At 50.8% G+C, this 17,500-nt stretch overlaps 2 non-coding genes across 2 annotated transcripts; both read left to right on the forward strand.

The window, feature by feature from the left end:
• The first annotated feature begins 15,229 nt into the window (after positions 1 to 15,229).
• LOC149512259 (18S ribosomal RNA) lies at positions 15,230 to 17,037 on the forward strand. Its single transcript, XR_016332895.1, has one exon. It is a non-coding gene; the product is annotated as an 18S ribosomal RNA (ribosomal RNA).
• Positions 17,038 to 17,333: 296 nt separating this feature from the next.
• On the forward strand, positions 17,334 to 17,489 carry LOC111313214 (5.8S ribosomal RNA). The gene has a single exon (XR_016333018.1). It is a non-coding gene; the product is annotated as a 5.8S ribosomal RNA (ribosomal RNA).
• Positions 17,490 to 17,500: the final 11 nt, after the last annotated feature.

Raw genomic sequence — 17,500 nt, forward strand, 5'->3', positions numbered from 1 at the left:
AAATGCTCTTTAAGGAGGGGTGAGTTCTCGAGGTTTGATGAGGGATAGGGGGCCAATATAAGGGATAGGTTCTCGATAGCCTCTGGCCCTTGGTTGGTCGAGACCAAGAATGCACTATGTATGCCTAAGTCAACCCATGAAACGAGCGTGCGGGCGCTCAGTCGGTCGGAGAGCCAGAATGCACAGGTCGAGGATCAGCCCGACCCCCGTCTGTGTGCTATCGATCCCGCTGCAGGTCCCTCGGTCCGGTTGGGGCTTAGACAGGGAATGAATTTCGCATGCCTAAGTCAAGCCATGAAACGAGCGTACGAACGCTAAGCAGACCGGAGAGGCAGGATGTGCAAGCCGAGGATCAACCCGGTCCCCTTCTGCGTCTGCTGTCAATCCCACTACCGGTCTGATCTTAGACTAGGAATGAACTTTGTATGCTTTAGATCGGGAATCAACTCCGTATGCCTAAGTCAACCCATGAAAGGAGCGTGTGGCTGCTGAGCCGGTCGGAGAGGCATAATGCACAAGTCGACGATCGGCTCGATCTCCCTTTGCATGCTACCGATCCCGTTGTCGATCCCGCTGCCACAACTCTCGGTCTGGCTGGGGCTTAGACATGGAATGAACTCTATATGCCTAAGCCAACCCATAAAACAAGCGTGCGAGCGCTCAACCGATCAGAGAGGTAGAATGCGCAAGTCGAGGATCGGCCCGATCCCCTCCTGCGTGCTGTCGATCCTGCTACTAGTCCTACTGCCGTAACCTTCGGTCCGGTTCGATATCTTAGACTGGGAATGAACGAGACTTGCTTAGACTGGGGATGAACTGTGTATGCCTAAGTTAACCAACGAAACGAACGTACGGCCGCTTAACCGGTAAGAGAGGCAGAATGTGTAAGCCACGGATTGGCCCGATCCCCCTCTATGTGCTGTCGATCCTGCTGCGGGTCCTGTTGCGGCAACCCTTGATCTGGTCTGATCTTAGACTGGGAATGAACTCTGTATACCTAAGCCAACCCACGAAATGAGCGGACAGGCACTACGCCGGCCAGAGAGGTGAGATGCGCAAGCCGTGGATCGATCAGATGATAGGTGGGTTCAGGCACATCTTCATATTTCTGCCGTGCCAATGCCATTTTTATGGCTTGTAAATTCATACAATGGTTCCCTAAGCCTTCATGTGAAGTTTCATGGCAAGACGACCCGTTTTCTATTTTTCACAATTTTCTAAACTTTCTGTGATTCGGGATTTTTTAAAATTTTTTTAGAAGGAGTTTTGGCCCCAAATTTGGTAGACATGATCCTTGTATTTTTTTTGGTATGCACAAAAAAATTCAGCTAAAAACTCACAGTGGAGAAGATTTTGTGACTATTTAAAAAAAGTGTCTCCATTTCCGACACTTTAATGCCTACTGACAGCAAACCTATAAAATCTCAAATGCTCTTTAAGGGGGTGTGAGTTCTCGAGGTTTGATGAGGGATAGGGGATAATATAAGGGATAGGTTCTCGATAGCCTCTAGCCCTTTGTTGGTCGAGACCAGGAACGCACTACGTATGTCTAAGTGACCCCATGAAATGAGCGTGCGGGCGCTCAGCTGGTCGGAGAGCCAGAATGCACAAGCCGAGTATCGGCCCGACCTCTCTCTGCATGCTGCCGATCCCATTACGGGTCCCTCAATCCAATTAGGGCTTAGACCAGGAATGAACTCCGCATGCCTAAGTCAACCCACGAAACGAGCATACGGGCACTCAGTCGACCGGAGAGGCCGGATGCGTAAGCCGAGGATTAACCCGATCCCCCTCTGCGTGCTGCTATCGATCCCGCTGCCAGTCTGATCAAGACTGGGAATGAACTCTGTATGCTTAGACTGGGAATGAACTCCGTATGCCTAAGTCAACCCATGAAACAAGCGTGCGGGCACTGAGCCGGTCGGAAAGGCATAATACGTAAGCCGGGGATCGGCCCGGTCCCCCTCTGCGTGCTGTCGATCCCACTTCCGGTCCCGCTACCATAGCCCTCGGTCCGACGGGGGCTTAGACATGGAATGAACTCTGTATGCCTAAGCCAACCCACGAAACGAGCGTATGGGCACTCAACTGGCTGGAGAGGCAGAATGCGCAAGTCGGAGATCGGCTCGATCCCCCCTACGTGCTGTTGATCCGACTGCTGGTCCTACTGTTGCAACCCTCGGTCCAGTTCGATCTTAGATTAGGAATGAACGAGACTTGCTTAGGCTAGGGATGAACTCCGTATGCCTAAGTCAACCCACAAAATGAGTGTGCAGGCGCTCAACCGGCCAGAGAGACAGAATGTGCAAGCCGAGGATCGGCCCAATTCCCCTCTGCGTGCTGCCAATCCCGTTACGTTCCTGCTATCACAACCCTCAATCCGGTCTGATTTTAGACTGGGAATGAACTCTGTATGCCTAAGTCAACCCATAAAATGAGCGGACGGGTACTATGCCGGCCAGAGAGGTGGGATGCGCAAGCCATGGATCGATTGGGTAATAGGTGGGTTCAGGCACATCTTCATATTTCTGCCATGCCAATGCCATTTTTATGGCTTGTAAATTCATACAATGATCCCCTAAGCCTTCATGTGAAGTTTCGTGGCAAGATGACCCGTTTTCTATTTTTCATGATTTTTGAAACTTTTTGCAGTTCGGGATTTTTTTTAATTTTTGTAGAAGGGTTTTGGCCCCAAATTGGGTAGACATGATTCTTGTATTTTTTTTTGGCATGCACAAAAAAATTCAGCTAAAAACTCGAAGTGGAGAAGATTTTGTGATCGTTTGAAAAAAGTGTCCCCATTTTAGACACTTTAATGGCTACTGGCAGCAAACTTATAAAATCTCAAATGCTCTTTAAGGGGGTGTGACTTCTTGAGGTTTGATGAGGGATAGGGGCCAATATAAGGGATAGGAGGCCAATATAAGGGATAGGTTCTCGATAGCCTCTGGCCCTTGGTTAGTCGAGACCGGGAACACAGTACGTATGCCTAAGTCAACCCATGAAACGAATGTGCGGGCGCTCAGCCGATCGAAGAGCCAGAATGTGTAAGCCGAGGATCGGCCCGACCCCGCTCTATGTGCTGTCGATCCCATTACGGGTCCCATGGTCCAGTTAGGGCTTAGACTGGGAATGAACTCCGCATGCCTAAGTCAACCCACGAAACAAACGTACGGGCGCTCAACCGGCCAGAGAGGTAGAATGTGCAAGTTGGGGATCGGCCCAATCTCCCTCTACGTGCTATCGATCCCGCTGCGGGTCCTGTTACCGCAACCCTCAATTCGGTCTGATCTTAGACTGGGAATGAACTCTGTATGCCTAAGTCAACCCACGAAACGAGCGGACGGGCACTGCGTCGACCAGAGAGGCGGGATGCGCAATTCGTGGATTGATCGGGTGATAGGTGGGTTCAGGCACATCTTCATATTTTTGCCGTGCCAATGCCATTTTTATGGCTTGTAAATTCATACAATGGTCCCCTAAGCCTTCATGTGAAGTCTCGTGGCAAGACGACCCATTTTATATTTTTCATGATTTTTGAAACTTTTTACGGTTTGAGATTTTTCAAATTTTTTTAGAAGGAGTTTTGGCCCCAAATTTGGTAGACATGATCCTTGTATTTTTTGGCATGCACAAAAAAATTCAGCTAAAAACTCAAAGCGGATAAGCTTTTGTGACCATTTGAAAAAAGTGTCCTCATTTCAAACACTTTAATGGCTACTGATAGCAAACCTATAAAATCTCAAAGGCTCTTTAAGGTGGTGTGAGTTCTTGAGGTTTGATGAGGGATAGGGGGCCAATATAGGGGATAGGTTCTCGATAGCCTCTGGCCCTTGGTTGGTCGAGATTGGGAATGCATTACATATGCCTAAGTCAACCCATGAAACGAGCGTGCGAGCGTTCAGCTGGCCAGAGAGCCTGAATACACAAGCCAAGGATCGGCCCGACCCTTCTCTGCATGCTGTTGATCCCGCTGCGGGTCCATCGGTCTGGTTGGGGCTTAGATCGAGAATGAATGCCACATGCCAAAGTCAACCCAAGAAACGGCGCTCAGCCGACTAGAGAGGCAGGATGCGTAAGTTGAGGATCGGCCCGGTCCCCCTCTGCGTGTTGCTGTCGATCCCACGGCCGATTCGATCTTAGATTGGGAATGAACTCCGTATGCCTAAGTCAAACCATGAAACAAGCATGTGAGCACTGAGCCGGTCAGAGAGGCATAATGCGCAAGTCGAGGATCAGCCCGGTCCCCCTCTACGTGCTGTCGATCCCACGGCCGATTCGATCTTAGATTGGGAATGAACTCCGTATGCCTAAGTCAAACCATGAAACGAGCGTGTGAGTGCTGAGCCAGTCGGAGAGGTATAATGCGCAAGCCGAGGATCAGCCCGTTCCCTCTCTACGTGTTGTCGATCCCACTACCGGTCCCGCTGCCATAACCCTCAGTCCGGCTGGGGCTGAGAGATGGAATGAACTCCGTATGCCTAAGCCAACCCATGAAACGAGCGTGCGAGTGCTCAACCGACCGAAGAGGTAGAATGCGCAAGTCGAGGATCAGCCCGGTCCCCCCTGCGTGCTGCCGATCCTGATACTGGTCCTGCTGCTGCAACCTTCGGTTCGATCTGATCTTAGACTTGGAATGAACGAGACTTGCTTAGACTGGGGATGAACTCCGTATGCCTAAGTCAACCCACAAAACGAGCATGCGGGCGCTTAGTCGGCCAGAGAGGTAGAATGTGAAAGTCGGGGATCGACCTGATCCCCCTCTGCGTGCTGTCGATCCCGCTACGGCTCTGTTGGTCCGATTGGGGCTTAGATCGGGAATGAACGTCGCATGCCTAAGTCAACCTAAGAAACGGTGCTCAACCGACCGGAGAGGCAGGATGCGCAAGCTGAGGATCGACCCGATCCCCCTCTACGTGCTGCTACCGATCCTACAGCCGGTCCGATCTCAGACAGGGAATGAACTTCGTATGCCTAAGTCAGCCCACGAAACAAGCGTGCGAGCGCTGAGCCTGTCAGAGAGGCATAATACGCAAGCCGGAGATCGGCTCGATCCCCTTCTGTGTGCTATCTATCCTGCTGCTGGTTCTGCTACCACAACCCTCAATCCGACTGGGGCTGAGAGATGGAATGAACTCCATATGCCTATGCCAACCCACGACACAAGCATCCGGGTGCTCAATCGGCCGGAGAGGTAGAATGCGCAAGTTGGGGATCGGCCTGATCCCCCTCTGCGTGCTGCCGATCCTGATGCTGGTCTTGCTGCAGCAACCTTTGATTCGATTCGATCTTAGACTGGGAATGAACGAGACTTGCTTAGACTGGGGATGAACTCCATATCGTAAGTCAACCCACGAAACGAGCGTGCGAGCGCTCAGCCGGCCAGAGAGGTAGAATGTGCAAGTAGGGGATCGGCCCGATCCCTCTTTACGTGCTGTCGATCCCGCTGTGGGTCCTGCTATGTCAACCCTCGATCCAGTTCGATCTTAGACTGGGAATAAACCCTGTATGCCTAAGTCTACCCACGAAATGAGCGGACGGGTACTACGTCGACCAGAGAGGCGGGATGCACAAGTCGTGGATCGATCAGGTGATAGGCGGGTTCAGGCACATCTTCATATTTCTGCCATGCCAATGCCATTTTTATGGCTTGTAAATTCATACAATGGTCTCCTAAGCCTTCATGTGAAGTTTCGTGGCAAGATGACCTGTTTTCTATGTTTCACGATTTTTAAAACTTTTTACGGTTCGGGATTTTTTAAAATTTTTTTAGATGGAGTTTTGGCAACAAATTTGGTAGACATGATCCTTGTATTTTTTTTGGCATGCACAAAAAAATTCAGCTAAAAACTCGAAGTGGAGAAGGTTTTGTGATCATTAGAAAAAAGTGTCCCCATTTCAGACACTTTAATGGTTACTGGCAGCAAACCTATAAAATCTCAAATGCTCTTTAAGGGGGTGTGAGTTCTCGAGGTTTGATGAGGGATAAGGGGCCAATATAAGGGATAGGTTCTCGATAGCCTCTGGTCCTTGGTTGGTCGAGACCGGGAATGCACTATGTATGCCTAAGTCAACCCATGAAACGAGCGTGTGGGCGCTCAGCCGATCGAAGAGCCAGAATATGCAAGTTAAGTATCGGCCCGACCCCCCTCTGCATGCTGCTGATCCCACTATGGATCCCTCGGTCCGGTTGGGGCTTAGACCAGGAATGAACTCCGCATGCCTAAGGCAACCCATGAAATGAGTGTGCGGGCGCTCAGTCGGTCGGAGAGGCAAGATGCGCAAGCCGAGGATCGGCCCGATCCCCCTCTACGTGCTGCTGCTGCTGATCCTGCTACCTGTTCGATCTTAGACTGGGAATGAACTCTGTATCCTTAGTCTGAGAATGAACTCCGTATGCCTAAGTCAACCCACGAAAGGAACGGACAGGCACTACGCCAGCCAGAGAGGCGGGATGCGCAAGCCGTGGATCGATCGGGTGATAGGTGGGTTCAGGCACATCTTCATATTTCTACCCTGCCAATGCCATTTTTATGGCTTGTAAATTCATACAATGGTCCCCTAAGCCTTCATGTGAAGTTTCGTGGCAAGACGACCCGTTTTTTATTTTTCATGATTTTTGAAACTTTTTACGGTTCAGGATTTTTTGAAATTTTTTTAGGAGTTTTGGCCCCAAATTTGGTAGACATGATCCTTGTATTTTTTTTGGCATGCATAAAAAAATTCAGCTAAAAACTCGAAGTGGAGAAGATTTTGTGACCGTTTGAAAAAAATATCCCCATTTAAGACACTTTAATGCTACCGACAGCAAACCTATAAAATCTCAAATGCTCTTTAAGGGGGTGTGAGTTCTCGAGGTTTGATGAGGGATAGGGGGCCAATATAAGGGATAGGTTCTTGATAGTCTCTGGCCCTTGGTTGGTCGAGATCGGGAATGCACTACGTATGCCTAAGTCAAACCATAAAACGAGCGTGCGGGCGCTCAGCCGACTGGAGAGCCAGAATGTGCAAGTGGAGAATCAGCCCGACCCTCCTCTGGGTGCTACCGATCCCGCTCTAGATCCCTCGATCCGGTTGGGGCTTAGACCGGGAATGAACTCCGCATGCCTAAGTCAACCCACAAAATGAGCGTGCGGGCACTCAGCTGGTCGAAGAGGCAGGATGCGTAAGCCGAGGATCGGCTCGGTCCCCCTCTGCGTGCTGCTGTCGATCTCGCTGCTGGTTCGATCTTAGACTGGGAATGAACTTCGTATGCCTAAGTCAACCCATGAAACGAGCGTACGGGCGCTGAGCCGGTCAGAGAGGTATAATGCGTAAGCCGAGGATCGACCCGATCCCTCTCTGCATGCTGTCGATCCCGTTGCCACAACCCTCAGTCTGGCTTGGGCTTAGATATGGAATGAACTCCGTATGCCTAAGCAAACCCATGAAACGAGCGTGCGGGCGCTCAACCGGCCAGAGAAGCAAAATGTGCAAGTCGAGGATTGACCCGGTCCTCCTCTGCGTGCTGCCGATCCCGTTACAAGTCTTGCTGCCACAACCCTCGATCCGATCTGATCTTAGACGGGGAATGAACTCCGTATGCCTAAGTCAACCCACGAAACGAGCGGACGGGCACTACGTCGGCCAGAGAGGCGGGATGCGTAAGCCGTGGATCGATCGGGTGATAGGTGGGTTCAGGCACACCTTTATATTTCTGTCGTGCCAATGCCATTTATTTGGCTTGTAAATTCATACAATGGTCCCCTAAGCCTTCATGTGAAGTTTCGTGGCAAGACGACCCGTTTTCTATTTTTCATGCTTTTCGAAACTTTTTATGGTTCGAGATTTTTAAAATTTTTTTAGAAGGTGTTTTGACCCCAAGTTTGGTAGACATGATCCTTGTATTTTTTTTCGCATGCATAAAAAAATTCAGCTAAAAACTCGAAGTCGAGAAGATTTTGTGACCGTTTGAAAAAAGTGTCCCCATTTCAGACACTTTAATGGCTACTGGTAGCAAACCTATAAAATCTCAAATGCTCTCGATAGCCTTGAGGTTTGATGAGGGATAGGGGGCCAATATAAGGGATAGGTTCTCGATAGCCTCTGGCCCTTGGTTGGTCGAGACCGAGAATAAACTACATATGCCTAAGTCAACCCATGAAATGAGCGTACGGGTGCTCAGTCGACCGAAGAGCCAGAATGCACAATCCGAGGATCAGCCCGACCGCCCTCTGCGTGCTGTCGATCCCACTATGGGTCCCTCGGTCCGATTGGAGCTTAGATCAAGAATGAACTTCGCATGCCTAAGTCAACCTACGAAACGAGCGTGCGGGCGCTCAACCGATCGAAGAGGAAGGATGCGCATGCCGAAGATCGGCCCGATCCCCCTCTGCGTACTGCTGTCGATCCTGCTGTCGGTCTGATCCTAGACTGGATATGAACTCCGTATGCTTAGACTGGGAATGAGCTCCGTATGCCTAAGTCAACCCACGAAACAAGCGTGCGGGGGTTGAGCCGGTCGAAAAGGCATAATGCGCAAGCCGGGGATTGGCTCACTCCCCCTCTGCGTGCTGTCGATCCCGCTGTCAGTTCCGCTGCCACAACTTTCAGTCCGACAGGGACTTAGACATGGAATGAATTCTGTATGCCTAAGCCAACCCATGAAACGAGTGTGCAGGCACTCAACCGGCCGGAGAGACAGAATCCGCAAGTCGAGGATCGACCCGGTCCCTCCATGCTTGCTACCGATCCTACTGCTGGTCCTACTGTCGCAACCCTCGATCCGATTCGATCTTAGACTGGGAATGAACGAGACTTGCTTAGACTGGGGATAAACTCCGTATGCCTAAGTCAACCCACGCAACGACTGTGCGAGCGCTTAGCCAACCAGAGAGGCAGAATGTGCAAGCCGGGGATCAGCTCGATCCCCCTCTGCGTGCTGCCGATTCCACTACGGGTCCTGCTCTTGCAACCCTCGATTCGGTTCGATCTTACACTGGGAATTAACTTCGTATGCCTAAGACAACCCATGAAATGAACGGACGGGCACTACGCCTGCCAGAGAGGCGGGATGCGCAATTCATGGATTGATCGAGTGATAGGTGGGTTCAGGCACATCTTTATATTTTTGCAGTGCCAATGCCATTTTTATGGCTTGTAAATTCATACAATGGTCCCCTAAGCCTTCATGTGAAGTTTCGGGGCAAGACGACCTGTTTTCTATTTTTCACGATTTTTAAAACTTTTTACGATTCGAGATTTTTTTAAATTTTTTTAGAAGGAGTTTTGGCACCAAATTTGGTAGACATGATCCTTGTATTTTTGTTGGCATGCACAGAAACATTCAACTAAAAACTCAAAGTGGAGAAGATTTTGTGACCATTTGAAAAAAGTGTCCCCATTTCAGATACTTTAATGGCTATTGGCAGCAAACCTATAAAATCTCAAATGCTCTTTAAGGGGGTGTGAGTTCTCAAGGTTTGATGAGGGATAGGGGTCTAATATAAGGGATAGGTTCTCGATAGCCTCTGGCCCTTGGTTGGTCGAGACCGGAATGCACTACGTTTGCGTAAGTCAACCCATGAAACGAGCGTGCGGGCGTTCAGCCTGTCGGAGAGCCAGAATGCGTAAGTCGAGGGTCAGCCTGGCCCCCCTTTGCGTGCTGTCGATCTCGCTGTGGGTCCCTCGATCTGGTTGGGGCTTAGACCAGGAATGAACTCCGCATGCCTAAGTCAACCCACGAAACGAGCGTGCGGGCGCTGAACCGATCGGAGAGGCAGGATACGCAAGCCGAAGATCGGCCCAGTCCCCCTCTGCGTGCTGCTGTCGATCTCGCTACCAGTTTGATCTTAAACTGGGAATGAACTCCGTATGCTTAGACTGGGAATGAACTCCGTATGCCTAAGTCAACCCACGAAACAAGCGTGCGAGTGCTGAACCGGTCAGAGAGGCATAATGCGCAAGTCGGGGATCGGTCTGTTCCCCCTCTGCGTGTTGTCAATCTCGCTGCCGGTCCCGCTACCACAACCCTCGGTCCGACTGGGGCTTAGACATGGAATGAACTCCGTATGCCTAAGCTAACCCACAAAACGAGCGTGCGGGTGCTAAAACGGCCAGAGAGGCAGAAGGGGCAAGTCGGGGATCGACCCGATCCCCCCTGCGTGCTGTCGATCCTGTTGCTGGTTCTACTGCCGCAACCCTCGATCCAGTCCGATCTTAGACTGGGAATGAACGAGACTTGCTTAGACTGGGGATGAACTCCGTATGCCTAAGTCAACCCACGAAACGAGTGTACGGGCACTCAATCGACCAGAGAGGTAGAATGTGCAAGCTGGGGATCGGCCCGATCCCCCTCTGCGAGCTGTCGATCCCGCTGTGAGTCTTGCTGCCGCAATGCTCGATCCGGTCTGATCTTAGACTGGGAATGAACTCCGTATAACTAAGTCAACCCACGAAATGAGCGTGCGGGCGTTGAGCCGGTCGAAGAGGCATAATGCGTAAGCTGAGGATTGGCCCAATCCCTCTCTGCGTGCTACCGATCCCGCTGCCACAACCCTCGGTCTGGTTGGGGCTTAGACATGGATTGAACTCCGTATGCCTAAGCCAACCCACGAAACGCGTGTGCGGGCGCTCAACCTGTTGGAGAGGCAGAATGTGCAAGTCGGGGATCGACCCGATTCCCCCCTACGTGCTATCGATCCTGCTGTTGCAACCTTCGGTCCGATACGATCTTAGACTGGGAATGAATGAGACTTGCTTAGACTGGTGATGAACTCCGCATGCCTAAGTCAACGTACGAAACGAGCGTACGGGTGCTCAGCCGACCAGAGAGGCAGAATGTGTAAGCCGGGGATTGGTTCGGTCCCCCTCTGCATGCTGTCGATGCCGCTGCGGGTCCTATAATCGCAACCCTCGATCCGGTCCAATCTTAGATGGGAAATGAACTCTGTATGCCTAAGTCAACCCATGGAATGAGCGTACGGGCGTTGAGCCAGTCGGAGAGGCATAATATGTAAGCCAGGGATCGGCCCGATCCCCCTCTGCATGCTGTCGATCCCGTTGCCAGTCCCACTGCCACAACCCTTGGTCTGGCTGGGGCTTAGACATGGAATGAACTTCGTATGCCTAAGCCAACCCATGAAATGAGCATGCGGGTGCTCAACCGACCGTAGAGGCAGAATGTGCAAGTCGGGGATCGACCCGATCCCCCCTGCGTGCAGCAGATCCTGCTGCTGGTCCTGCTGTAGCAACCTTTAGTCCGATCCGATCTTAGACTGGAAATGAACGAGACTTGCTTAGATTGGGGATGAACTCCGTATGCCTAAGTGAACTCATGAAATGAGCGTGCGAGCGCTCAACCGGCCAGAGAGGCAGAATGTGCAAGTCGGGGATCGACTCGGTCCCTCTCTGCATGCTGCCAATCTCACTGCAAGTACTGCTTCTGCAACCCTTGATCCAGTCCAATCTTATACTGGGAATGAACTCCGTATGCCTAAGTCAACCTACGAAATGAGCAGACGGGCACTATGCAGGCCAGAGAGGCGGGATGCGTAAGCCGTGGATCGATCAAGTGATAGGTGGGTTCAGGCACATCTTCATATTTCTGCCATGCCAATGCCATTTTTATGGCTTTTAAATTCATACAATGGTCCCCTAAGCCTTCATGTAAAGTTTCGCGGCAAGACGACCCATTTTTTATTTTTCATGATTTTTGAAACTTTTTACGGTTTGGGATTTTTTAAAACTTTCTTAGAAGGAGTTTTGGGTCAAAATTTGGTAGACATGATCCCTGTATTTTTGTTGGCATGCACAAAAAAATTCAGCTAAAAACTCGAAGTGGAGAAGACTTTGGGACCGTTTGAAAAAAGTGTCCCCATTTCAGACACTTTCATGGCTACTAGCAGCAAACCTATAAAATCTCAAATGCTCTTTAAGGGGGTGCGATTTCTCGAGGTTTGATGAGGGATAAGGGGCCAATATAAGGGATAGGTTCTCGATAGCCTCGGGCCCTTGGTTGGTCGAGACCGGGAATGCACTATGTATGTCTAAGTCAACCCATGAAACGAGCGTACAGGCGCTCAGTCGGTCGAAGAGCCAAAATGTGCAAGCCGAGGATCGGCCCGGCCCCCTTTTGCATGCTACCAATCTCGCTATGGGTCTTTCGGTCTGGTTGGGGCTTAGACCAGGAATGAACTCCGCATGCCTAAGTCAACCCATGAAACGAGCGTACGGGCGCTCAACCGGTCGGAGAGGCAGAATACGTAACTTGGGGATCGGCCCGATCCCCCCTGTGTGCTACCGATCCTGCTACTGGTCCTGTTGTCGTAACCCTCGATCCAGTCCGATCTTAGACTGGGAATGAACGAGACTTGCTTAGACTGGGGATGAACTCGTATGCCTAAGTCAACCCACGAAATGAGCATGTGGGTGCTCAACCGGCCAGAGAGGCATAATATGCAAGTCGAGGGTCAGCCCGGTCCCTCTCTGCGTGTTGTCGATCCCGCTGCGAGTCTTGCTGTCGTAACCCTTTATCCAGCCTGATCTTAGACTGGGAATGAACTCCATATGCCTAAGTCAACCCACGAAACGAGCGGACGGGCACTACGTCAGCCAGAGAGGCGGGATGCACAAGCCATGGATCGATCGGGTGATAGGTGGGTTCAGGCACATCTTCATATTTCTGCCATGCCAATGCCATTTTTATGGCTTGTAAATTCATACAATGGTCCCCTAAGCCTTCATGTGAAGTTTCATGGCAAGACGACCCATTTTTTATTTTTCATAATTTTCAAAACTTTTTACGGTTCAGGATTTTTTAAACTTTTTTTAGAAAGAGTTTTGGCCCCAAATTTGGTAGAAATGATCCTTGTATTTTTATTGGAATGCATAAAAAAATTCAGCTAAAAACTCGAAGTGGAGAAGATTTTGTGATCGTTTGAAAAAAGTGTCCCCATTTTAGACACTTTAATGGCTACTGGCAACAAACCTATAAAATCTCAAATGCTCTTTAAGGGGGTGTGAGTTCTTGAGGTTTGATGAGGGATATGGGGCCAATATAAGGGCCAAGTACTAGCACCCATTGCACATCATGTGCGCACACCCCCTCGGCCCCCCAATTGTCGGAACCCCCAATGCCGCTGGTTAGGTTCTCCAACGATGCTCCGATGATGCTCCGGTGATGGTGCCCCGGGCGAAAAAAATGTGGCACCAGCACATGCTCGAGCCCAACATATGCACCGTGGCTCAAAATCAAACTTCGACCAAGGCCTCGACCATCAATGGCACATGATGGCATATGGTGATGGCACATGCATCGACCATCATCGGCACAGGCTGCCGTTTGGTATGGGCACTTGCCTCGACCGCCATCGACACAAGCTGGGCCTTGGTGCAGACGATTACCTCGATCACCATCGGCACAAGATGGCCCCTGGTGAGGGCGGTTGCATCGAACACCATCGGCACATGCTGGGTCATGGTGCGGGCGGTTGCCTCGACCACTATCGACACATACTGAGCTTTGGTACGGGCGGTTTCCTCGAACACCATCGGCACAAGCCGACCCTTGGTATGGGCTCTTGCCTCGACCACCATCGATAGAAGATAGCCTTTGGTATGAGCGGTTACCTCGAACACCATTAGCACATGCTGGCCCTTGGTGCGAGCGATTGTCTCGAACACCATCAGCATGTGCTGGGCCTTGGTACGGGCGGTTGCCTCGACCACCATCGGCAGAAAATGGCCCTTGGTGCGGGTGGTTACCTTGAGCACCATCGGCACAAGTCGACCCTTGGTGTGGGCTCTTGCCTCGACCACCATCAGTAGAAGATGGCCCCTGGTGCGGATGGTTACGTCGAACACCATCGAGACATGCCGAGCCTTGGTGTGGGCACATGCCTCAATCTGGTGTGGGCGGTTGCCTCGACCACCATCAGCACACGCTGGCCCTTGGTGTGGGTAGTGGCATCGACCACCATCGGCACACGCTGGCCCTTAGTGTAGGTACATGCCCCAACCACCATCGACACCTGCTCACCCTCGGTGTGAGATATGCCTGTTTGGAAAAAGTGTCCCCATTTCAGACACTTTAACGAGAGGGTGGTGGTTCGGCATCCTTTCTCCCCCTAGGGGGGAGTAGGTGTGCATGATGGGCCTCCCATTACGTACACCCAGGGTAACGTCCCTCGAGCGAAATACAGGGCGTGCATGCCTTCCGATCATTTTGTCCGACAACTGGTTGCTCCGGTGACCGGCAGACGCCCATGTCCTCGACTGGTTGGCGTGCATGCAAAAAAAAAGAGCTGAGCTCGAACCCGTGCATGCGATGGATGCTGCCCTAGACCCCAGACCAAGTTCTTGAATCGAGCAACAGCTCCCTGGGGTGGTATGAGTAGAAGTCACGATTACGGGCTTGGCCCAGCCAGGTCTCTCAGTATTTGATGGTCTCACGGTCCCTTCTCGTCGACCACAAAAATGAGTAGGCCTTAATGAGGCCGTGCACGCAGCCGATGCTACCCAAGACCCTAGGAACAAGTCCCTGAATCGGGCAACGTCCCCCTGGGGTAGTGTCAGCGAAGCTCGTGCGTGCGGTCCCGATCGAGCCAAGCATTGGTGGTGTCATTTTGTTGTTGCCTGTCGAATGGTAGGGGCAGTCTCGTGGCCCTTGCTCATGTTTTTCTCGTGCCAAGCGGTTGTGGCATGGCCTCGCATGTCATTTCTTCCACTCGTTCATCGAGTAATCAATCGGGTGGGTTGTGGACCGACGCGCATGGATGCTACCACTTGTACGTAATGGGTATATTAGTGGTGCTATGGTTGTGCGTGTTGGGAGGCTCCGTGCTCGATGCATCGAACTGTCAACCCGTCATCCTCTTCAATCTCCCCCCATGCGGTCGTCATACCCAGGGGGCGCGATCGGGATCCTGTGTTGCATACCTAAATCGATGGAAATCGGATGTCTCACCATCCCTCATCCGTCTCGTGTCCCGAGGGGCCATGGGTCAGACGTCAATCATGGTCGGTGTCCCAAGCATGCCACCCAATCCTCCATGGCCGTATTAGTGCACCGGTGTTTGATCGTGCTCTCGGATGTGAAATGTTTATGGGTGCGGGCTCTCAGCCCTCGTTCATCCGATGCTACGTATTTTACGTGCTCGACATGCACGACGCTTGCGGTCCGCGTCGGGCTCTCTCCGCCACTCGATTAGTGCGTCGAGGCCCACGCGGTGCCAACATCCCGAAGGAATGCTACCTGGTTGATCCTGCCAGTAGTCATATGCTTGTCTCTAAGATTAAGCCATGCATGTGTAAGTATGAACTAATTAAGACTGTGAAATTGCGAATGGCTCATTAAATCAGTTATAGTTTGTTTGATGGTATCTATTACTCGGATAATCGTAGTAATTCTAGAGCTAATACGTGCAACAAACCTCGACTTCTGGATGGGATGCATTTATTAGATAAAAGGTCGACGCGGGCTATGCCCGTTTCTCTGATGATTCATGATAACTCGACGGATCACACGGCCTTTGTGCCGACGACGCATCATTCAAATTTCTACCCTATCAACTTTCGATGGTAGGATAGTGGCCTACTATGGTGGTGACGGGTGACAAAAAATTAGGGTTCGATTTCAGAGAGGAAGCCTGAGAAATGGCTACCATATCCAAGGAAAGCAGCAGGCGCGTAAATTACCCAATCCTAACACGGGGAGGTAGTGACAATAAATAACAATACCGGACTCTATGAGTCTGGTAATTGGAATGAGTACAATCTAAATCCCTTAACGAGGATCCATTGGAAGGCAAGTCTGGTGCCAGCAGCCACGGTAATTCTAGCTCCAATAACATATATTTAAGTTGTTGCAGTTAAAAAGCTCGTAGTTGGAACTAGGGTTGGGTCGTCCGGTTTGCCTCACGATGAGCACCTATTTATTCGTCCCTATTACCGATGATGCGCTCATGGACTTAATTACCCGGGTCGTTCCTCCAGCACTGTTACTTTGAAGAAATTAGAGTGCTGAAAGCAGGCCTACGCTTGTATACATTAGTATGGGATAACATCATAGGATTTCGGTCCTATTATGCTGGCCTTCGGGATTGAAGTAATGATTAACAGGGATAGTTGGGGGCATTCGTATTTCATAGTCAGAGGTGAAATTCTTGGATTTATGAAAGACGAACAACTATGAAAGCATTTGCCAAGGATGTTTTCATTAATCAAGATCGAAAGTTGGGGGCTCGAAGACGATCAGATACCATCCTAGTCTCAACCATAAAAAATGCCAACCAGGGATCGGTGGATGTTACTTTTAGGACTCTACCAGCACCTTATGAGAAATCAAAGTCTTTAGGTTTCGGGGGGAGTATGGTCGCAAGGTTGAAACTTAAAGGAATTGACGGAAGGGCACCACCAGGAGTGGAGCCTGCGACTTAATTTGACTCAACACGGGGAAACTTACCAGGTCTAGACATAGTAAAGATTGACAGACAGAGAGCTCTTTCTTGATTCTATGGGTGGTGGTGCATGGCCGTTCTTAGTTGGTGGAGTGATTTGTCTGGTTAATTCTGTTAATGAACGAGACCTCAGCCTGTTAACTAGCTATGCGGAGGTGATCCTTCGTGGCTAGCTTCTTAGAGGGACTATGGCTGCTTAGGCCAAGGAAATTTGAGGCAATAACAGGTCTGTGATGCCCTTAGATGTTCTGGGCCGCACGCACACTACACTGATGTATTCAACGAGTTTATAGCCTTGGCTGATAGGCCCGGGTAATTTTTCAAATTTCATCATGATGGGGATAGATCATTGCAATTGTTGGTCTTCAACGAGAAATTCCTAGTAAGCGTGAGTCATCAACTCACGTTGACTACGTCCCTGCCCTTTATACACACCGCCCATCGCTCCTACCAATTGAATGGTCCAGTGAAGTGTTCGAATCGCGACAACGTGGACGGTCCGCTGCCTACGACGTCACGAGAATTCCATTGAACCTTATCATTTAGAGGAAGGAGAAGTCGTAACAAGGTTTTTGTAGGTGAACCTACGGAAGGATCATTGTCGAAACCCCGCTCGACGAACGACCCGCGAGACGCATTAATGAAACACCGAGGGGGCGAGGGTGCCCTCGCACCCTGAGCCCCCTCTGACCCCGGAAGGGTGCGACGGTCACTTCGTCCCCCCTACGGGGCGGGCAAAATGATTGGCGTCATCTCGCCCACCATCGAACAATGAACCCCCAACGCAAATCATGCCAAAGAGTCGAAACAAAAATGGAGCGCGCGTGTCATCGCCATCCCGTCCGTGGTGCGTGCGTGGGGGGTCCCGTGACTCTTTTTGTCGTAAAAAAATGAAACAACTCTCGGCAACGGATATCTCAACTCTTGCATCGATGAAGAACATAGTGAAATACGATACTTGGTGTGAATTACAGAATCTCGTGAAACATCGAGTCTTTGAATGCAAGTTGGGCCCCAAGCCGTTAGGCCGATGGCACATTTGCCTGGGTGTCATGTACCGTCGC

This window comes from Durio zibethinus, chromosome 23, assembly GCF_047325235.1.
Source record: "Durio zibethinus cultivar Kanyao isolate XHJ-2024 chromosome 23, ASM4732523v1, whole genome shotgun sequence".
Classification (NCBI taxonomy): Eukaryota; Viridiplantae; Streptophyta; class Magnoliopsida; order Malvales; family Malvaceae; genus Durio; species Durio zibethinus.